Raw genomic sequence first — 20,488 nt, 5'->3', positions numbered from 1 at the left:
GATGTCACATTCACAGCATCTGACACTGATCATGAGTCTGAGTTAGTTAAGAGAGTTGTCGATCAGGTGTTGAATATGGATGAAGAGTCAAAGTGGAGTCTAAGTCAGATAGTTCGAGTTCGTCTGAGAAGAGTCCGAGTTCACCGGATAAGAGGGTTTACAACAAGGAATTTTTATTATCAAAATCTAATTTGAATGATGAATCAATCAATTTGGCTTATATTTTGAATGATTCAGACAAATTATATTCTGAAAATGAATTCCCAATAAGAAGTGTTAAAACTGAAATGATCAAAAAGGTTTTCAAATTAACATAAATTAATATTTCTGAAATAAAAGATTTAAATCTTTCTGCAAAACCTAAACCTTACACTTCAAGGATTAAACAAAGAGTAAACAAGAAAATGGGTTACGGTTATGGTTATGGTTTTCAAAAGAAACCAAACCATAATGGTAATCTCAAAAAGAAAGGTCTTGGTTTCATTTCATCAGAAAATTATAAAAATCAAAAAACTTATAAACCAAAAACAAAATTTGTTTCAGGAGGAAGTTCAGAGAATGAACAGAAGAAACCATTCTGGAAGCAGTCAAACCAGGAGTTTCTTGCTGAAGTGAAGAAGAATGTGAGAAAGTTTGCTCAAAGAGTTGACAGAAGAACCTGTTTCAAATGCCAAGAAGTTGGACACATAGCTTGGAATTGCCCCAAGAACAACTATACTAAACAGGGAGTTTCTTCTAACACTGATTTGAAAAAGACTTGTGTTGATAAGAAAGAGCAATCGTTGAAAAATGGTAAATTGTTTGAAAATTCTAGTTCTGAAAAGGGTGAAAGTTCAAAACGTTTTTACAAAAGAAAAGGTGATATGAACAAGCAAAAGTGGGTGGTTAAATCCGAAAGTAATTCTGACAATGAATCTGATTCCATAAAATCAGAGGAGTCATTAGTTGAGAAAATGATTGTGGTTTCCGTTCCAGAAATGAACGATGAAAATTTTCCGTCATTGTCAAAGGAAAATTTGTTGTCAAAAGTTGGGAAGGTTGAGATCTCAAATCAATTCTTCACTGATAAAGGAGAATTTGATGTTGAGAAGGCTTTCAACGGGAAAGTCAAACATATTTTCGGTAAGATGGTTGACAGGAAGGTAAAAGGTGCTAAAGAGTTGTTCAAATTAAAATGTTGGTGGGATAGATGTGTTCCAAAATCACCCAAGGCTGGTCAGGCTTGGGTGGACATTATGTTTGAGTAAACACCTGACTTACCGGAGCTCCCAGGTTGGTAAGAGTGGAGCAGGAATCGGCATCATTCTTGAAATGTTTGTTTGGTAAATCTACAGGTGATATCTTTAAACTGTTATATTTTGATTTACAAGTGATTATGGTTGGTAAGTGAACCTCTAAGTGGTTGAAAGAGGTTTTCATTGACAAGTGGTTAATCAAGGTCATTAAGTTGAACTTGATTGGATCATACTTACAAGTGGTATTTTGGAGAACAAATGATGAGTTTATCCCCTAACCTACAAATGGTTTGAAAATCAACAAAACTAATTTTCCGGAAAAACCATTTGATTAAAACAAACTTAAGTGTTTTGAAATCACAATGGGAAAATAGTTTGTTGTGAGGGGGAGTTCTGATTGTTTATGCCGAGTGGATGGCGATTTGAAGTGATTTGATATTAGTTGTCAATTTGTTTGTACAGTTTGTTTTTCAAATTTCTTTAAATGTGATTGCATTTTAGGGGGAGTATAAATTTCACAGAAAATCCAAATACATTAGAAAATTTGAAAAAGCCAAAAACATGATAAATTCAAAAAAATGAGAAGCCAAAAACATGATAAATTCAAAAAAAATGAGTTTTCTTGTATAAAAGAGGAAATGATAGTACATCAGTGGACGATCATGGCATGCTAAAGAATTGGAAAGTTAAATAGTAATAAACGGTCTCACTGATGATGTGTCAGTAGGTTTTTGCACATTTAATAGATTGTGACGAGATATAAACCTAAATTTCAAACTTGCTTAATTCGTGGGTAACATCTCTCGGATATATGGGTAACCCCCGAAATCTTGTTTGAATGACCCCTCTTTCTGAGATACTAGGTCTTTATGCTTAGTGATATCTGGGGTATTATCCCGGGACTTCTGCTGAATGGAAATTCTGACCTAGTCCCCGCATAATACTTTCTGCAAATGCTTGAAATACAGCGCCACCCTCAGCAAATTAATAAAATTGATAGTCATTGATGTTGTAAAAAAGATCCTCTAAAGGGGACCCACCAAAAGTCGAGCTGTCATCTCTCTGCTGAACGGAAGTTCTGACCTGAGCTCTCACGGTTTCGCATCTAACCCCTTACAGATATCATCTAGGTATACTCACCTGTAAGACTGAATATTAGGATCTGGATACGGGAGTATATTCTGAGGTGGGACACGCGAATAAGTTTAAGTCTCTAAAACACTAATTTCGTATCTCGAAACAGTTGAACTTTGTGTGAAAATTTAAGTGGATCAGTATACTGACAATCTAGGTGAATTGTTTAGAACTTAAAATGAAATGAAGCTTAACGGGGTTGGTGATTTGTCTCATAAACTGATATGATCCTCTTATACAAACTCACAAGAATATTGTATGTAAATATTTCTTTACTGCATTTCATTTTGGTTATTTCACAAAATTCCAAAAAGATTTTCGGTATGTTTTAACATAAATTTTAAAAAAATTCAAAAAGATTTTAGGCAACTGATATTGAAGAGCTGATTTTCAAAATTCCGAGTGCTGAACATGATGAACAGGTTTGGGAGAATGTGATTGAAAAGTTTTTAAGTAAAAAAAAGGAGTCTATAGAAAGAAAAGTGTTCTGAAAATGGATGATATGTTTTCTAGTGGTCATTAGTAATGTCATAATTTGTTGTATCTTATTTTTATGAAACTTATGTTTTGGGTAGAGGATTTGCAGGAAAGCCTGGATTCTGATTGAGAGTAGCAAGCCAGGTTGCGATCCTGATTCTGTAAAAGTCAGTCTATGATCCAAGCATGCTTTGAGGAGGAGTCTGTTAGAGAGAGTTTGGGAAGTTATCTGTTGGTGCTGATATTCAGGAGAAGATAGAGCGAGTCAAGAGCAGGAAAAGCCCGAAGACTGATAAAGACTGAAGACGTTGAAGACTCGACACTTAAGACTCGTCAACATCTGAGGGGAAGTCTGTTAGTGCATACATCTGTCGACTTCGTCTTGTATCGAGTCTAGTACTAGATATGCTAGATCAGGGCACATTGTATGGGAAAATAGAGTTTCAGAGTTGATTTCCCACGAAATGTTGTTTTCCCACGAAATGTTGATTTCCCACGAAATGAACATTCCACTTTCGTGGGGAATCAGAAACTCTATAAATAGGCTAGTGATCATGTCATTTGGTGGGGAATCAGGATATTGTACCGAAGTGCTGTCGGTATTTCTTGTGACTGTAATCATTGTTAATTCAATATACAAGAAGGTTAAAGTGATATTCAAGCTGTTTCGAGTCTATACGTCTGTTTCCGCCTTTCATGTAGTCTAAGAACTCTGCCGAACGACTCATTCAGGTCGCGATTCGATCCTACAAAACTTAAAGGAAAGATTCATAAGTGATGTTTTGGATTTATGTGGTTGAAATGTAGATCTGAAATGTTGTGAAATTGATGTGTTATGGGTGGATGATGTGGTGGTTGGTGGATGGGTAGTGATGGTGCGGTTGCAACGGTGGTGGTTATTGTCACACCCGGATTTTCGGTTTATGCGGAGCGTATGGCGAGGTGTGACGAGAGCGGCAATCGTTACAATCAATCGAGTAAACAACATATTTGAAACATAAAAGATGTTCATCCATACATTTGATTCGAAACCATAATTTACATTACATATGTATTCATTGAAATTTGAAACAACAACTTTAACTACATTATTCAAAGTTCAAAACATAACAACCGAAAAAGATGACATCACAAAAGCTTGCGTTCTTGATAACCACTTGAACATATTTTTCCAAAGCCGTCCACTAATCTATCTCCTGTAATACATGTTATATTTGAAAACGTCAACAAAAGTTGAGTGAATTCATGTTATTTTGTTTTCGCATCAAATGAGTCCCCAAAACATTTGTAGTAAAATTCGTTTTTATATAGTATGATGAAAAATCGTATGATCATTAGTGTGTTGCAAGAACACTAATATGTATGCCGAATAGGAGGCAACCAAACCTTGACAATTTATCATGTGTGTCAACGACACTAGTTTGGACACAAAGGCACTCATAACGATCGTGCTTATCGTTGTCGTTAAGAGTGGGGCTTGCCAAAACCCAAATAGATCTATTCGTTTGTTCCTCAGTACTTGTTTATTCATTAATGGTTTTAAACACCTATCCGCATGCGATCAATATAGTTTCATGGTAAGCATCAAACTATTTATAACATGTATACATCTCCGAAAGTTTAAAACTATAAACATTCAAAGTAAAAGGGGAAACATGAACTCACAGATTTGCGTTCCGTGCAAATCTCTATTCGATTCCTTGTTCGGGGTTCGTTTCTTGACCTACAAGTGTTCTAATCTAGTTAGACACTTAGATTTATGTTTATTTATCGTACAAATATTCTATCTTTGTATTTTGTTTTTGTGTTTTCATATATATATATATATATATATATATATATATATATACATAACTTCTTTGTATATATATTTGTTCTATTTGATTTTTGTTTGAATGGGCTTAATTTATGTTTTAGAATTTAAGTCTATTTTGGGTATTTGGTGCTTATGGGTCTAGCCCAAATAATTTGTTAAAAATGGGTCAAGTCCAAATTAATTTGTAGAAGTGGGCCTTAGCCCAAAATATTTTATAAAGTGGGCCTAGCCCAATTTAGTTTATATTTGTGGACTTAACCCAAATAATTTGTGGAAGAATGGGCCTAGCCCAAATTGTTTTTCTAAAAATATATCTAGTCCATAATAATTTGTAAAGATTGGGTTTTTAGACCAAGTACTTTGTAAAGTGGACTTTAGCCCAAATTTGACTAAAAATATATTTTTAGTCCATTGTTTTGTAAAAGTGGGCCTATCCCAAATTTTTATTTATGAGAAATAGGTATTAGCCCAATTTTAATTTATGGACTACTTTTAGAATATAGAATTTTGGGCTAGTAAAAAATAATAATGGTAATACTTGTATTTTTATAAAAAAATCTATTTTTTTATAAAAATCATTACTTATGCCATAGTTGAATCATTTTAGTGCATAAACTTGTGTGACGGCTCGTATTTTGTTATAGTCGTTTTACTACTTGTCGATTTGATTTATTCGTATCGTTTGTCCCGTTTTTATCATTTGTTTCGTTTGTGCCATTTTAGTTTGTCCAAACGTCCATATTGTCCAATAGTGTCCGAATTTGTCCATTTGTGTTTTCGTGTCCAAGGATGGACTTTTTATTTCGTTTTTCAAGTTCATATATATATTTTTGTAATTTTTATGGATGTGTAACAATTTTGCATTTGTTCCTACTAGAACTAACATATGATGTACACATCAAATTATATATACTTATGATACTTGATGATTATTTTTGTAAGTACACATTTTATTCAAAGATATATACTCGTCATTTTTATTTAGAAATCTTTTTATAAAACATGGATTTATGTCTTTGTCCAAAATTTGTTTAACCATGTTCAAGACCTCAAATGTTTGTTTTAGTTACATACTTTCTTGTTTAACAACTTTTAAAAACATAACAAAATTTAAAAAAAAAAATTGCCATAGTTTTGTTTGAAATATGGATTTTTCCCCAAGTTTATACAAAACTTGTTTTTAAATTATTTCAATACAAAACATCATCAAGTATCAATATCTAACAAAATTTGTCAACAAAAGTAGCATGAACATGATATTGTTCTTAACTTTCCTAAAAAGGAAACTTTATACCTTATTTGTGCCAAAAATTTGTAGAACAAGATTTTATGAAAAACTCTTGTTTTAGATGTCTCACAAGGTCATTTGAAGCATATATATGTATTCAAAACGTTTACCTCCAACATATTTCTTAATTTTGATTCTTTCCAGAAATGGAAACTTTATTCAAGAAATTTTTCAAAAATTTATTTTCTTGGTTTTAAATGGTTTCTTACATTTTACTAACATGCATGTTCATCAAAAATTCATGTTCATCACTTTGTTGATCAATCTTGGTTGATCCTACATACATGTATGTAGATCATATTTTTGAGTAAAAATAACCAAGATTCAAGTTTATTAGGCTAGATTTCTCCAAGTTCATCTCTTAATCATAGAAAGATCATGGTTAAAAATAATGATTTTTAGTTGTTTCTTGTTGTTTTTTCATATGGGGGTTTATGATGAACTTGTAAAAGAAATCAAGAATAAAAGTGAAATTAGTATGATGTTCTTACAAATTTTGCAAGGAAACAAAGATGATGATAAGAAATCTTGATGATTTTAGGCTTCAAGTTCCACCAAAAAACTCCTAATAGCTTTTCTAAACACCCATGTAGCTTGTTTCATCCATGGACATTCATAAGTGCATGAACTCTTGAGTTTGGAGAATGAAAGAAGATGGTGTAAGGGTTGTTTGGTTCTAGCCGAAAATTGAAGAGAGAGAGAGAGAGAGAGAGGTAATTTTTTATGGTTTTTGGGATTATGATAGAAGGTGGAGTGTAAGAATTAACTAGATCTTGGAAAATGCCACTAATCAAGCATGTCCTTGTTCCTACAAAGCAATTTGATGAGTGAGCTTAGATGGGGGTCCCACATTTTTCGAAAATTCAGCTAAGGGAGAGAAGTAATGGCTGAATTTTTATTAAAAAAAAAATCTTGTTTAAACATAAACTTTAAGCGTCTTTATAACTTTCATATTTTATATAAAAATATCTACAAGGTTTTAATCTCTAATATTTTAAAGTAGTGTGACACTAGGTAAAACTAGTTCACCAATATTTTTAGTTTGTAATTCGGGTGAAAAAGTCGGTTCGGGTCCTGTACCGGGTTAAATACAGACACCGTGTTTCGTTTGGATAAATACATAACAAACATTATTTTTGCACTTGTTTTATTATACAAAGAATTAATCCAACTTTTTGGACTAAAAATTTTATTATTTTTGACAAGGTTCTGGTACCGGCTTTGCTGACTGGCAGTTTACTGAACTAGCCGTGCAGCTTAACGCAACAAGATTCGATTGCGGATTTTGTGTCGTTTTTAATACCCATTATATTATTTATGCCAAATAATATGTATTTTTGGGTTTTCGGACTGTTACTGTTTCGTTCTGCGGAATGTTGTACACTTCCGCAGGCTTGCTGTATTTTTCTGCGGACTTGGACAATTTGGTTTTTAATTGGAATTTTCTAAATAATAAGGCACATATTATTTTTGGACAAAGCTTTTTATATAATATTTTTGTAGACATATCTGTATGTCTTGTTTTTATTGTGTCAGACTGTACCGCGACTAGTACTGACAAGTATCGTTTATTCGCGTTCTTATTGTTAGTCTAGGATATTATTTCCAATCGCAATGGATTTGTTATCATAATTCACTTTGATTTTGTAATTCCTAGACTTTTAAGACTTTAATTAATTAAAATCAAGTCAAACACGCGAAAATAATAGTTGAAATAGTTGTCCAAGTTGTACGGAATTACCGGAATTTTGCCGTTTGTCACAGTTATGGTGGAAATAGGTGGCGGTGGTGGTGGTTATGTTGGAAACATGGTAGTGGTGGTGCAAGGAGTTTGTGGTGGTGGTGTGGTGAAAGTACAAAAGGAGAGCGACGGAGTAGAGAAAGAAAATTGGGTTTTATGAATCTTTGGTGTTAAACTTTTTTTCATAAAATGGTTAGTTATTTAAGTTATTTATATAATTAGTCCCTGAAAGGTAAAATGACAAAATTCCCTCATGTGCAAGTCATATAAAAAGATTTAATAGAAAAATTTAATTGAGTTAGTATCAACGGATATAACGTGCAAGATTTTGAAACTTTAAGTACAAAACTCGTTAATTTTAAAGGCAAAGGACATTGCTTGAAATTGGTATAAAAATAAACAACAAAACTTGGAATTCACTCTAACTTTAATCAATGAATATTGCTACTATCGTCCTATGTGTTTCACCAGTTTTTGTTATTTCCTATCACCAACTTCCAGTCCTCCAATTAACCTCAAACATTCGCCCACAAGTTCAAAGGGAATATAGAAAACGTCACCTTATATATAAAGCATTCCCTCTGTCACACCCCGAAATATCAGAGCATTGGCGTGACTGGACTGGTATCTTCATTGCACGCCCACTAAGTACTCGACTCCACATGGTTCTCCTATTCCAACTGTGCCTTATCTTAGAAATGCAACCTGAGAAAGAAACATGCGAAAAATCAACATAAAGTTGAGCGAGTTCATAGTTTATTCGTAAAAGATTTGAAATAAATCTTTTTGAATGACCGGTTTTTGTTGTATTGTTGAATGTTTAAATACTTGAATATTTAAATAATTGAATGTTTAGATACTTGAATGTTTGATTACTTGAATGAAAACATGGTATGTAACTTGTAGAATGTATGAATGTTTGAATGTAACTTGTAAAACGTATCTGTAACTGAGTACTATGAATGTTTGAGATCGCTAGTGGTTTGCAAGGCCACTAACATGTGTCATGACATAGGAAGCCACGAAACCTAGGTATTTTTGTCAACTTTGACTGAGACACAGAAGCACTCATTGGTAGAAGTAGGCCAAGAGTGGGGTTGCCTGAAACCCATTAGATCTAACCTTTTGTTCCGCGGTCTGAATGTATACGTTGATTAATGGTGCTTATGGTACCCTATTCGGGACATGATCTTGAATGTTTCACTTGAATGTTTTTGTACTCCGTCATACCATTTTGTAAACATTGTAAGCTCTTGTATTTGTATTTTCCCGTAGTTTAGAAAACTAGAATTTGTGTGTATGCATATTTCGAAAAATACGCTTGTTTGAAAAACCGGTATAAAACATAAGCTTTTCGTAAACCATTTGTGTCTGTTAAAACTTTCTTGTAAAATGGTTTATGAATACGTAATTCTTGTATGCTTTGCAAAATGTGCATGTCTTTCTACCCTGAAAACATTTAGAAAAATGTAAAACAGTGAAAAAGTGGGGTTTTGAACTCACCTGAATATTCCTGTGCAAAGCTAGCTAATTACGACTTCGTGATGTCGTTTCCAAGGCTTGACTTGCTAGCGTGCATTCTACAATATTCCAAACAGGGAATATCTTATAATTTTCTAAACGCAGTAACTAAATTACGTGTCACCGAGCTCTACCGAATCGTTGACCGAACGATTTGACGGTTTGTTGTTAACTTGAAAGAAGTGAAGAAGTTATACTTGTTGGCTCATTTTGAGAAGTCGTATGTTGATATATAGGAATATTAGTATGAAAGTAATATATAATAAACTTGTAATATATATCGCGTCTTCTATGAAAATTATCAAAATATGGTATTTGCCGTTTAGGCATTTGAAATAAATACAAAATGTTATATTTATTTTGTAAAACAATCATCGAGTCGTTGTGTTTAAAAATAAATATATATTATATTTATTTTTGTAAAAGAATACAAGTCGTATGATGCTTTGAAATAAGTATAGAAGCTATATCTATTTTTATAAAAGGAGTTATTGTTGTTCGATATTTAAAATAAATATATAAATTATATTTATTTTAGTAAAAGAATCGTCGGGTATTCGGAATAAATATATAACGAAGTTGTGTTGTTTAAAATAAATATAATAGTTATATTTATTTTATAAAAGAATCGTCGAAAATGATATCCAAATCGTCGTTGTCGTGATGTTGTAAAGTGTTATCCGAAATGTTATACACTTGTATTTAATTTTATAGAAATCGTTTGTAGTCAATTGGTTATGCTTCGTTTTGTAATGAAACGTAATTATTTTACGGATTTTCTCGAAAAACGGGCAGAGTTTCCTCTGTTTTTGGACGGCCCCGACAACACAAGTTGTCGTCATTTTATCAAAATTCAACAATTTCTCAATCATTAATAACTACGTATTTTTGTAAAACGACAAAATGTAAACTAAATACTAATCCGAATCGGTTCGAGCTCATTTCACGAATTTAATAAAAATATATATATTCAAGTTAATTCGCCGTCAATCTTTACCATTCTTCGAGTTGAACGTCGAACAAAAGTTGACTGGGTTACCGAGTCAACCGAGTTGACCGAGTCAACTGAGTTGACCGGCTGACTTTGACCGAGTTGACTCGGTCCGACAGAGTCGACCCGAACCGCTCCAAAATCTGGCCCGAACCAAAGCTGTTGACCGTCCCGAACCTCTTAACCAACCGTGACTGTTTGACTAGGACCCGAACCGAGTTAACTCGGTTCAACCGGGTTGACTCGAACCAACTCGAAACGAAGTCGTCACCAACCTGTTCTGGTGATAAAATCACCATCATCATCAAGAAGACTTTAACAAAAGAAAGAGAGGGAAGTAAACCGAGAAGGGGGGTATTCACCGGGAATCTGTCGGGTAATAATAAGAACCGCCGGTCCGAGTTACAGACCGCCGGACCGAGATACGAACCATCAGTCCGAGAGACAAATCGTCATTAAAACCCAAACTCCTCGTAATGCCATAAATTATAAGTTTTGGTCCAAAGATAATTAAAATTATGTATGTAGTCGTTGTCGCGTCTTGATCGTCGGTTGCATAAAAAGCGCGTAAATTGTGTCGTTTACCGTTTCTAATCCGTTTTTCGATCCGGTTTTGAATACGGTTATTAAAATTCGAAAACGAAACCAAATATATCATAATATGTTAATATCGAGACTACATTCGAGTCCGGTGCTTCCGTTTCATCGTTGTTTGTCGGTGCGTTACTGTTTTCCGAGTTCTTCGTTCTCGTTTGCGTGTTGTGTCGTACGGAAGCACTATAAATTTGCGAATCTAAATTATAAGTATAAAATATTCGTATAAAATTCGTGATTGTTGGCGTTGTCAGTATTTCGTACGGTATCAGTCCGTTGTCACGTAATATTCTGCAGGTTTCTCTGTAAACCACCGTTCGCGCACTGTAAGGTCGTATAGACATTCCTAGGCACTCCAATGGCCTAATTAAGTTAATTTGCATCGTAAACACTATTAAATGTCGTGTAACACGCCTGTTAATCACGTATTAAGGGCGTAAATTACCGGTTGTCACATTTTCTGTCACACCCTCAAAATACCACCTAGGGAGTGTCCCTGATAGGCATGTGACGTACCAATAACGAGCCACCAATTACATTGAACCCATACAAGTTATAAATAAAATCCCATTATTAATAAAAATATACTCAACAAGTTAAAATGAAAATCAATAAGTTCAGCGGAAGCAAATAGTAAACCAAGTTAAATTGTTTCATAACCAAAGTATGGTCTCATGAAATCAATCACATAATCCTTCCAGTCGACCCATGACCACTCCAGCTACTCCAGACAGCAAGTTCCCCAAATCCAAGATACCTAACGACCTGCGAGCATGTAACAAGTGTATTAGACAAAGCTGGCGAGTTCACAGTTTTAGAAAACGTTTGTTACCGGTTGTATGTAAAACAGTTCACTGACAATGCAAGTAATATTGTTAATATCTCAATTCCGAACAAGACGGCTCCTGATGTACATGACTGCCCTTTCCCACGTACTCCTATCCAGTACTGGGCCCGACTGGGTCATTAGTTCACATCCGTCCTCTCTAGGAGCGGTGTGAGGGTGCCAAACCTAAGTAGCGCTACCAACTAATACCCGTTACCCTCCAGGTAACAACATAAGGGACTTACAAGAATGATAGGTGAGAATATTAACCAATATACCCGTTTTTACCCAAAAGACTTTTCCCTCCACGGGATACCCACTGACTGTCCCCAACCACTGGGACGCATGCTCGAGTGTAGTGAACTCACCTTGGTTTGCTCGGTATGTTTATCTACGTATTCAAGTTGATCAATCAAATCCTAGCATGGTTATCAGAGACAGTCAGTTTCATATATTTACAATCCACATATCTAGACACACGTATTGCTCAAGCAGTAAACAACCAATCATATAACGTCACGTATGTCATACAAGCATCCTGGTCATAGTACATTTAAGTTACAAGTTCACATAATACACCATTCGCATTCGGATCACAAGTGGTTTCGCAACACAAGCTTTACCGACTTAACCACACTCGACAACAAGATGCACTATTTTTATTAAGGTGCGGCCCACTTAGTTTCAAGCCCAACTAAATGTGGTAACCCGCTATGCGGCCCAGCTTTAATACATGGCCCGAACGTGAGTTGCGGCCCAACATACATGTCACTATTCAGGAATTTTGTGCCACTAACCCATCCATTTGATCCCTGTTTTCCCCGAAATCCCGACCACCCCTCATGTTACCCGGCCCAAACACAACAGGCCTCAACCTAAGATGAACCCCATCACCTCCCACGGCCCACTAGTTTACATGAAATCTGATCCAGCAAAGCCCAATACCCATATTACTATCTAACCCATTCTCTAACTGTTTCACCTTAGCATCCAGAATCATAATATTCTTTATCAATTTACTTCCCTAAACACTACCACATCATCAAGTTTATGGATATCATTCATCAAATATTATCATCAATATCAACCGGTTCACAATTAACATCACCACTCAACGTGGAAATTATCATCATTTAATATTAACCTCAATTTCCTACGGTTTATCATCGTCGATTATCAGTAGCACCCATCATTTAAAAAAAAGATCCAAGCAATTAAATTCCCTAATTCTCGTGAGTTATAGTTACCAACCGATTCAATTATCAAAAGTTAATACCATGATCAACACCCACATCGGATCCCACTATCTACTCATGTCAGGCGATGCTTTTATATGCTCACAAACAATCAATATTTAATCACACACAATCATTGCTCCATCGATTAATGAGAACACTTTAGTAGACTTATATCTCATTTAATTACTCATGTGAAACTTTAACAAATTGTACATATAAAATCAATCACATGTTCCCTGACTAATTCACATGTACATAAGTACACAATGGCCGACAACATATGATGATTCCTATCCACTTCGCTGCCATTCTAGATATCTCACATGCATTATATGTAATTAATTAAGGCAAATATATAACCTACAACATATAATACTTTTCTATCTACATCATCATAACAATCTGTATATAATCAGTCAACAATTAACATCATATAACAACAAAGACTGAGAACAATTGCACTAACCGGAGGTTCTATCGAATGCACAAATGCTTCGAGAAGGGGGGGGTCTGCTGCCGCGCACACTTGGGAGGGGTAGGGTTATACTTTGAGTCTTATGTTAAGAAAAGCATGATACGTACCTTTAAATGATGAGGGATTAGTTTGGGTCGGTTACCCTATGGACCGAAATGGGCTTAAGCCCATCCACTTGTGCCGCCGAACACAAATGGCAAAACTGCCAACGAAATGGGCAAGGGTGACAGGTTTGGGCCTCTAGTGCTGGCGGGTTTTCTTTGGGTTTCAACGATTTGGACCAAAGACAAGTCCCCAATAATATACCTAATAAACATACCTAAGTATGCAACAAACACACAAACTCGTAGTATTCTATTTGAAATTAGTCACGATACATGATCACATGATGTACATACAACACATTGAAAATGCAAGAACATCTAGAATACGAGTTATCACATTATCCCCAACTTGAAAGAAATTTCGTCCCGAAATTTAGCACGTAGTTACTGAGGAAGCTAGGTAGGTTGCGTAGTTTTCCTGGTTTTCCTGGGGTGTCACATCATCCCCCCGTTGGTTTGGAATTTCGTCCCGAAATTCCGCAGTAGCTTCAGCCTCAGTAGTGGTTTCATTGTTCTCCAATAACTGGGGATATTTGTGTTTCATTTGGTCTTCTCCTTCCTAGGTGAACTCTGGGCCACGACGGGAGCTCCAACGAACTCGAACAAGAGGTATTCTGGTGTGTTTGAGAATCTTGACCTCCCGGTCCAAGATTTCCACTGGTTCTTCGGTAATCGCAACTGATCATCGATGGTGAGCTCCTTTAAAGGAACTGTGGGGGTTTCATTTGACAGACACTTCTTCCGATTCGACACATGAAATACGTTGTGAACTCCACTGAGTTCTTCGGGTAGATTCAACCTGTAGGCCACCTTGCCAATTCTCTCAGTGATTTCGAAAGGTCCAACATATCGCGGTTTGAGTTTCGTCCCGTATACCAAAACGAAATACACCATCCCAAGGTAAGACTTTAGGTAGTGCTCGATCCCAAATCTTGGAACTCGAGTGGTTTCTTGCGCTTAACAGCGTAGCTTTTCTGACGGCCACGAGCTGCCGCCATTCAGTGTCTTACTTGAGCAATCTTCTCGGATGTAACTACTACAAGCTCTGGGCTAGTGATTTGGTCGTCACCAACCTCTGCCCAATAGAGGGGTGATCGGCATTTGCGTCCGCACAATGCCTCGAGCGGAGCAGCTTGGATGCTGGTGTGGTAGCTGCTGTTATACGAAAACTCCACTAAAGGGAGGTGTCTTCCCCAACCATTGCCAATGTCGGTTTCACATGCTCGAAGCGTGACTTCAAGGGTTTAGATGGTGCATTCAGTCTGTCCATCCGTCCCGTGGATGATATCATGTGCTCATGTCTAAATGTGCCAAAGGATTTGTGCACCTCTTGCCACAAATCGGATGCAAATTGTTGGTTGCGATTAGGGGTAATGAAGGTTGGCACCCCGTGCCTAGCGACCGCTTCCTTAAGATAGATGACTGCAAGTGTAGAAACTTATCTGTTTCTTTGATGGCTAGATAGTATGCTGACTGCGCAAGACAATCATTGAGTATCCAGGTGATGTCGTCTCCGTTTCGAGTTGTAAGTAGACTATCAACCAAATCCATGGCAGTCTGTTTTTATTTTTGTGCGAGTGTTGCTGGTTGCTGATGCTACACCTTGACTTTCCACAAGTCGATCCATCTTTCTCATACCTAACTAGATGAGACTTCGTGTCCGTTTACCAGTACAAGGTTTATAAATTCCTAATGCGCTCCATCAAAACCCAGTCGGCTAGAATGTCGAACTGGTGTGCTTGCTCAACGCGAGTTTCCTTCAGTTGTCGTGTAATGAGTCCCACATTCGCTTCATGAAGTAGCGAGTATCGTTCAACTTGTCAAAGGTGGCTTCTCCATGCCTCGCATGAGTTCCACTTGAAAATCCTCTTCCTTCAATTCTCCAGTTGAGCGGGGCAAGTCTGATCCAGCAAGTTAGAGTCGATAGCGAGCTACAGAGCTCGTGTATGTTCCATCCAGCGAAGCCATTGCATGCTTTAGCTCTTTCGAACATTGGTACATGGGAGGCCCTTGAGATCGGTCTAAATAACACATCTGGTACCGTCCAAGCTTGCCTCCATCCCAAAATCCCGAAACCATGGTTTTCACCGTCAGTTGTGTGTCGTGCAGTTACTCCTTGTAGCTCCATCACGTAAGTCATCACCCTTTCACGTTGCATCAATGTGTAACTGGGACGCTGATTCGGACCATAAGAATATACCACTAAATCACTAGTATGCTCGGGTAAATCGATGCTCAGGGCATTGCAGTGTCGGGATTCGAAAGCTGAAATGACGTCCTCCTGTACTGTCTTTCACGAACACAACACCCTGCTGTGCTAGAGATATTTAAGCGGTGTGACCTTCACAAATCCTGTGATTTATCCGTGATAGCATCAAGTAAGACTAAGGAGTTGCTGTATCCACAAAGGACTTTTTGGTGTCGGTTAGTTCTAACCAAGACGGATCTCAGCGAGATCCACGTGCATTTCCACTTTGCTGATTATATAACCAAAAGGTACTTCTCTAATCCAGAGTAGAGTGGCTCCTCCCTCAGAAGCCCTAAAATAAGACACCAATGCTACCCATGGCGTTCCTTTCTCCGGGTCAGGATTCAGAATGTTGTCAACAAATGCGGTCGATTCATGTGATTCCCTGAAGTGCTGGTGTGTTGGTTAACTCAATGGTCAAGGTGTATAACGTTGAAATGGCTGCATTACATTCGACATGTTGTTCTTAAGAGCATTCACCCCTTGGATTTCCTCCTGGCAATTATTCGTTTGCTAGCGAATCTTCGAATGGAAGCTTGTTTCTTGCAGCCAGTCGACGGGTTGTCTATACGTGGTCGATGCGAACGGTTCCCGATTGCCACCTTGTTGAGTTCCCAATAATCAGTACTCATACGGAGAGGCTTCTCTTCATGGGTATCGCGAGGGCTCCTTATAGCGAAAACTAGATCCAGTGAAACTCAAGTCCAATAATTCCTGAAGTTGATTAGGCAGTTCCTGCAACCTTCCTGGTGTAAGATAATAAGATGTACTAGCAACAAGGCTACGTCTGGCATAGTACGGATCTGATATCCCACCTGACGATGTGTAGATAAACCTGACAGTTCTTCTGGTAACACTTAGGGAGAAATCACGAATAACTGGTGGATCCTCGATCATCCTTTCCTTAGTCTTGACACCAGTATCGAACGTTAACATTGCGGGGTAATCCTTCCGTAGCCACTCCTGGCTTTTCTTGCAGAAATGACGCTAACCGTTGTGCCACTCTGGCGCGTTAGAACAGATAACCATCCTCCACAGAGGAGAGGGATATGCAGAATCGTCTCCTCACAAGGTACATCTATCAAGATTAACAGAAGAAAGGTCGATGCCGAACACTTGTCCCACAAGGTCATGTTTGCATCCCAACGATCATATGAGGTCTCCAATGTCTAGCCACCGGCCGATTTCACAACAGGTTCAAACCCTTAAGGGCATCAGGGTAAACGGAACAGAGACGAAACATATTGCTACTCATACTAGCTACCATGTCGTTAAGGTCCTGACGTCACCCACGCCAATTCTAAGTGCCCCTTCCAAGAGCATCATTTCTGGTGTTGCTGTTTCCATTACTAGGATTCCAAGTACTGTCGTTGTTCTCTTGATCGTTGTCCTCTTGAACTAACCACAGCCAATCCATGTTGTAGGCACCTTTATATCCTTACTGTAGGCTAGGGTTGCGAGCACCCTGTTGTCGTTGTGACTGCTATCCCCAATGTCGTTGCTCGAAACAAAGCCCTATGATTCTTCACCATCATATTCCATCTTTTCAAATTCTGAGCCGTGTCCTAAAGCGCTACTCACTGTACTAGCAGTTACGCATACCACACTAAGGTCGATTATCACCACTTATGCCTCGATTGATTCGTAAGAGTTGGCTCCCATGGGTCGCTGACAAGGATTAAGGACTCGATTGAAGCCAATTCGCTGGTGCTCACCGTTGGTAACTAGGGTCGTTCAATTGCTGAAGTCCATCGTTCTTGCAAGTTGGCTTAGTAATACGCGATATGTTACGAGGGTGTTGTAGAAGTGATCGCACTTCGGGATCTAAGGCGTCAATACGTGGGTTTCAGCAAACGAGGAGGAGTAAGAAAGGTATCGATCAATCATTCGACGCTGGGACATCCAACTCAGGGACGTTCGTAAAAGAACCTAACATTCTACACAGTTCGCTAGGTGTTCTGATGGGTGTTCAGGTAACACTCGACAGCATCGAGTTTCGAAAGAATCCAATGATAAATGAGAAATTCACGTTTGAGTTTGAGTAGGGGACAATTGCTGCTACGGCCCCTATAGGTTCGTTTGTTTCACATTGATCAATTAGCGAGCAGAACCCCTTTTTCACTTGTTAGGCATCACTGGGACTCGCATGCACCCCACATTATTATTATGTGTGCACCCACAATAATATTGTGATTTGCATGTTCACCTCACCTCCTCTTAACTCATGTCAAATGGTTCCTCAATCTCGAGTAGCAAACAATGAGCATCACGAAGCGTAAGTCATGAAGGTTTAGGGAAATACCACCATATCGGTCACATAACACATGCGAGTAATACATGAATTCATACTGTTGTGCTAACGTGCAATCCCATGCAATATCATATGTAAGTGTTAACTAGTTAAGCAATACAATGAGTATACGAGAGACGAACCTTGCAATCTGGAGCTGAGTGTCATGGTCGTATTCACGTTTTCAGAACTGTTCGGTTATAGTCTGGTTTTATAAAAAAAAAACGTTTTTCCCTTTTCAAAACCAAGTTCACTATAACCAATGGCTCTGATACCAAACTGTCACACCCTCAAAATACCACCTAGGGAGTGTCCCTGATAGGCGTGTGACGTACCAATAACGAGCCACCAATTACATTGAACCCATACAAGTTATAAATAAAATCCCCATTATTAATAAAAATATACTCAACAAGTTAAAATGAAAATCAATAAGTTCAGCGGAAGCAAATAGTAAACCAAGTTAAATTGTTTCATAACCAAAGTATGGTCTCATGAAATCAATCACATAATCCTTCCAGTCGACCCATGACCACTCCAGCTACTCCAGACAGCAAGTTCCCCAAATCCAAGATACCTAACAACCTGCGAGCATGTAACAAGTGTATCAGACAAAGCTGGCGAGTTCACAGTTTTAGAAAACGTTTGTTACTGGTTGTATGTAAAACAGTTCACTGACAATGCAAGTAATATTGTTAATATCTTAATTCCGAACAAGACGGCTCCTGATGTACATGACTGCCCTTTCCCACGTACTCCTATCCAGTACTGGGCCCGACTGGGTCATTAGTTCACATCCGTCCTCTCTAGGAGCGGTGTGAGGGTGCCAAACCTAAGTAGCGCTACCAACTAATACCCGTTACCCTCCAGGTAACAACATAAGGGACTTACAAGAATGATAGGTGAGAATATTAACCAATATACCCGTTTTTACCCAAAAGACTTTTCCCTCCACGGGATACCCACTGACTGTCCCCAACCACTGGGACGCATGCTCGAGTGTAGTGAACTCACCTTGGTTTGCTCGGTATGTTTATCTACGTATTCAAGTTGATCAATCAAATCCTAGCATGGTTATCAGAGACAGTCAGTTTCATATATTTACAATCCACATATCTAGACACACGTATTGCTCAAGCAGTAAACAACCAATCATATAACGTCACGTATGTCATACAAGCATCCTGGTCATATACTTTTAAGTTACAAGTTCACATAATACACCATTCGCATTCGGATCACAAGTGGTTTCGCAACACAAGCTTTACCGACTTAACCACACTCGACAACACGATGCACTATTTTTATTAAGGTGCGGCCCACTTAGTTTCAAGCCCAACTAAATGTGGTAACCCGCTATGCGGCCCAGGTTTAATACATGGCCCGAACGTGAGTTGCGGCCCAACATACATGTCACTATTCAGGAATTTTGTGCCACTAACCCATCCATTTGATCCTTGTTTTCCCCGAAATCCCGACCACCCCTCATGTTACCCGGCCCAAACACAACAGGCCTCAACCTAAGATGAACCCCATCACCTCCCACGGCCCACTAGTTTACATGAAATCTGATCCAGCAAAGCCCAATACCCATATTACTATCTAACCCATTCTCTAACTGTTTCACCTTAGCATCCAGTATCATAATATTCTTTATCAATTTACTTCCCTAAATACTACCACATCATCAAGTTTATGGATATCATTCATCAAATATTATCATCAATATCAACCGGTTCACAATTAACATCACCACTCAATGTGGAAATTATCATCATTTAATATTAACCTCAATTTCCTACGGTTTATCATCGTCGATTATCAGTAGCACCCATCATTTAAAAAAAAGATCCAAGCAATTAAATTCCCTAATTCTCATGAGTTATAGTTACCAACCGATTCAATTATCAAAAGTTAATACCATGATCAACACCCACATCGGATCCCACTATCTACTCATGTCAGGCGATGCTTTTATATGCTCACAAACAATCAATATTTAATCACACACAATCATTGCTCCATCGATTAATGAGAACACTTTAGTAGACTTATATCTCATTTAATTACTCATGTGAAACTTTAACAAATTGTACACATAAAATCAATCACATGTTCCCTGACTAATTCACATGTACATAAGTACACAATGGCCGACAACATATGATGATTCCTATCCACTTGGCTGCCATTCTAGATATCTCACATGCATTATATGTAATTAATTAAGGCAAATATATAACCTACAACATATACTACTTTTCTATCTACATCATCATAACAATTTGTATATAATCAATCAACAATTAACATCATATAACAACAAAGACTAAGAACAATTGCACTAACCGGAGGTTCTATCGAATGGACAAATGCTTCGAGAAGGGGGGGGTCTGCTGCCGCGCACACTTGGGAGGGGTAGGGTTATACTTTGAGTCTTATGTTAAGAAAAGCATGATACGTACCTTTAAATGATGAGGGATTAGTTTAGGTCGGTTACCCTATGGGCC

This window comes from Helianthus annuus, chromosome 11 (assembly GCF_002127325.2).
Source record: "Helianthus annuus cultivar XRQ/B chromosome 11, HanXRQr2.0-SUNRISE, whole genome shotgun sequence".
NCBI classification, from domain to species: domain Eukaryota; kingdom Viridiplantae; phylum Streptophyta; class Magnoliopsida; order Asterales; family Asteraceae; genus Helianthus; species Helianthus annuus.
Note: the sequence above shows the minus strand (reverse complement) of the source record.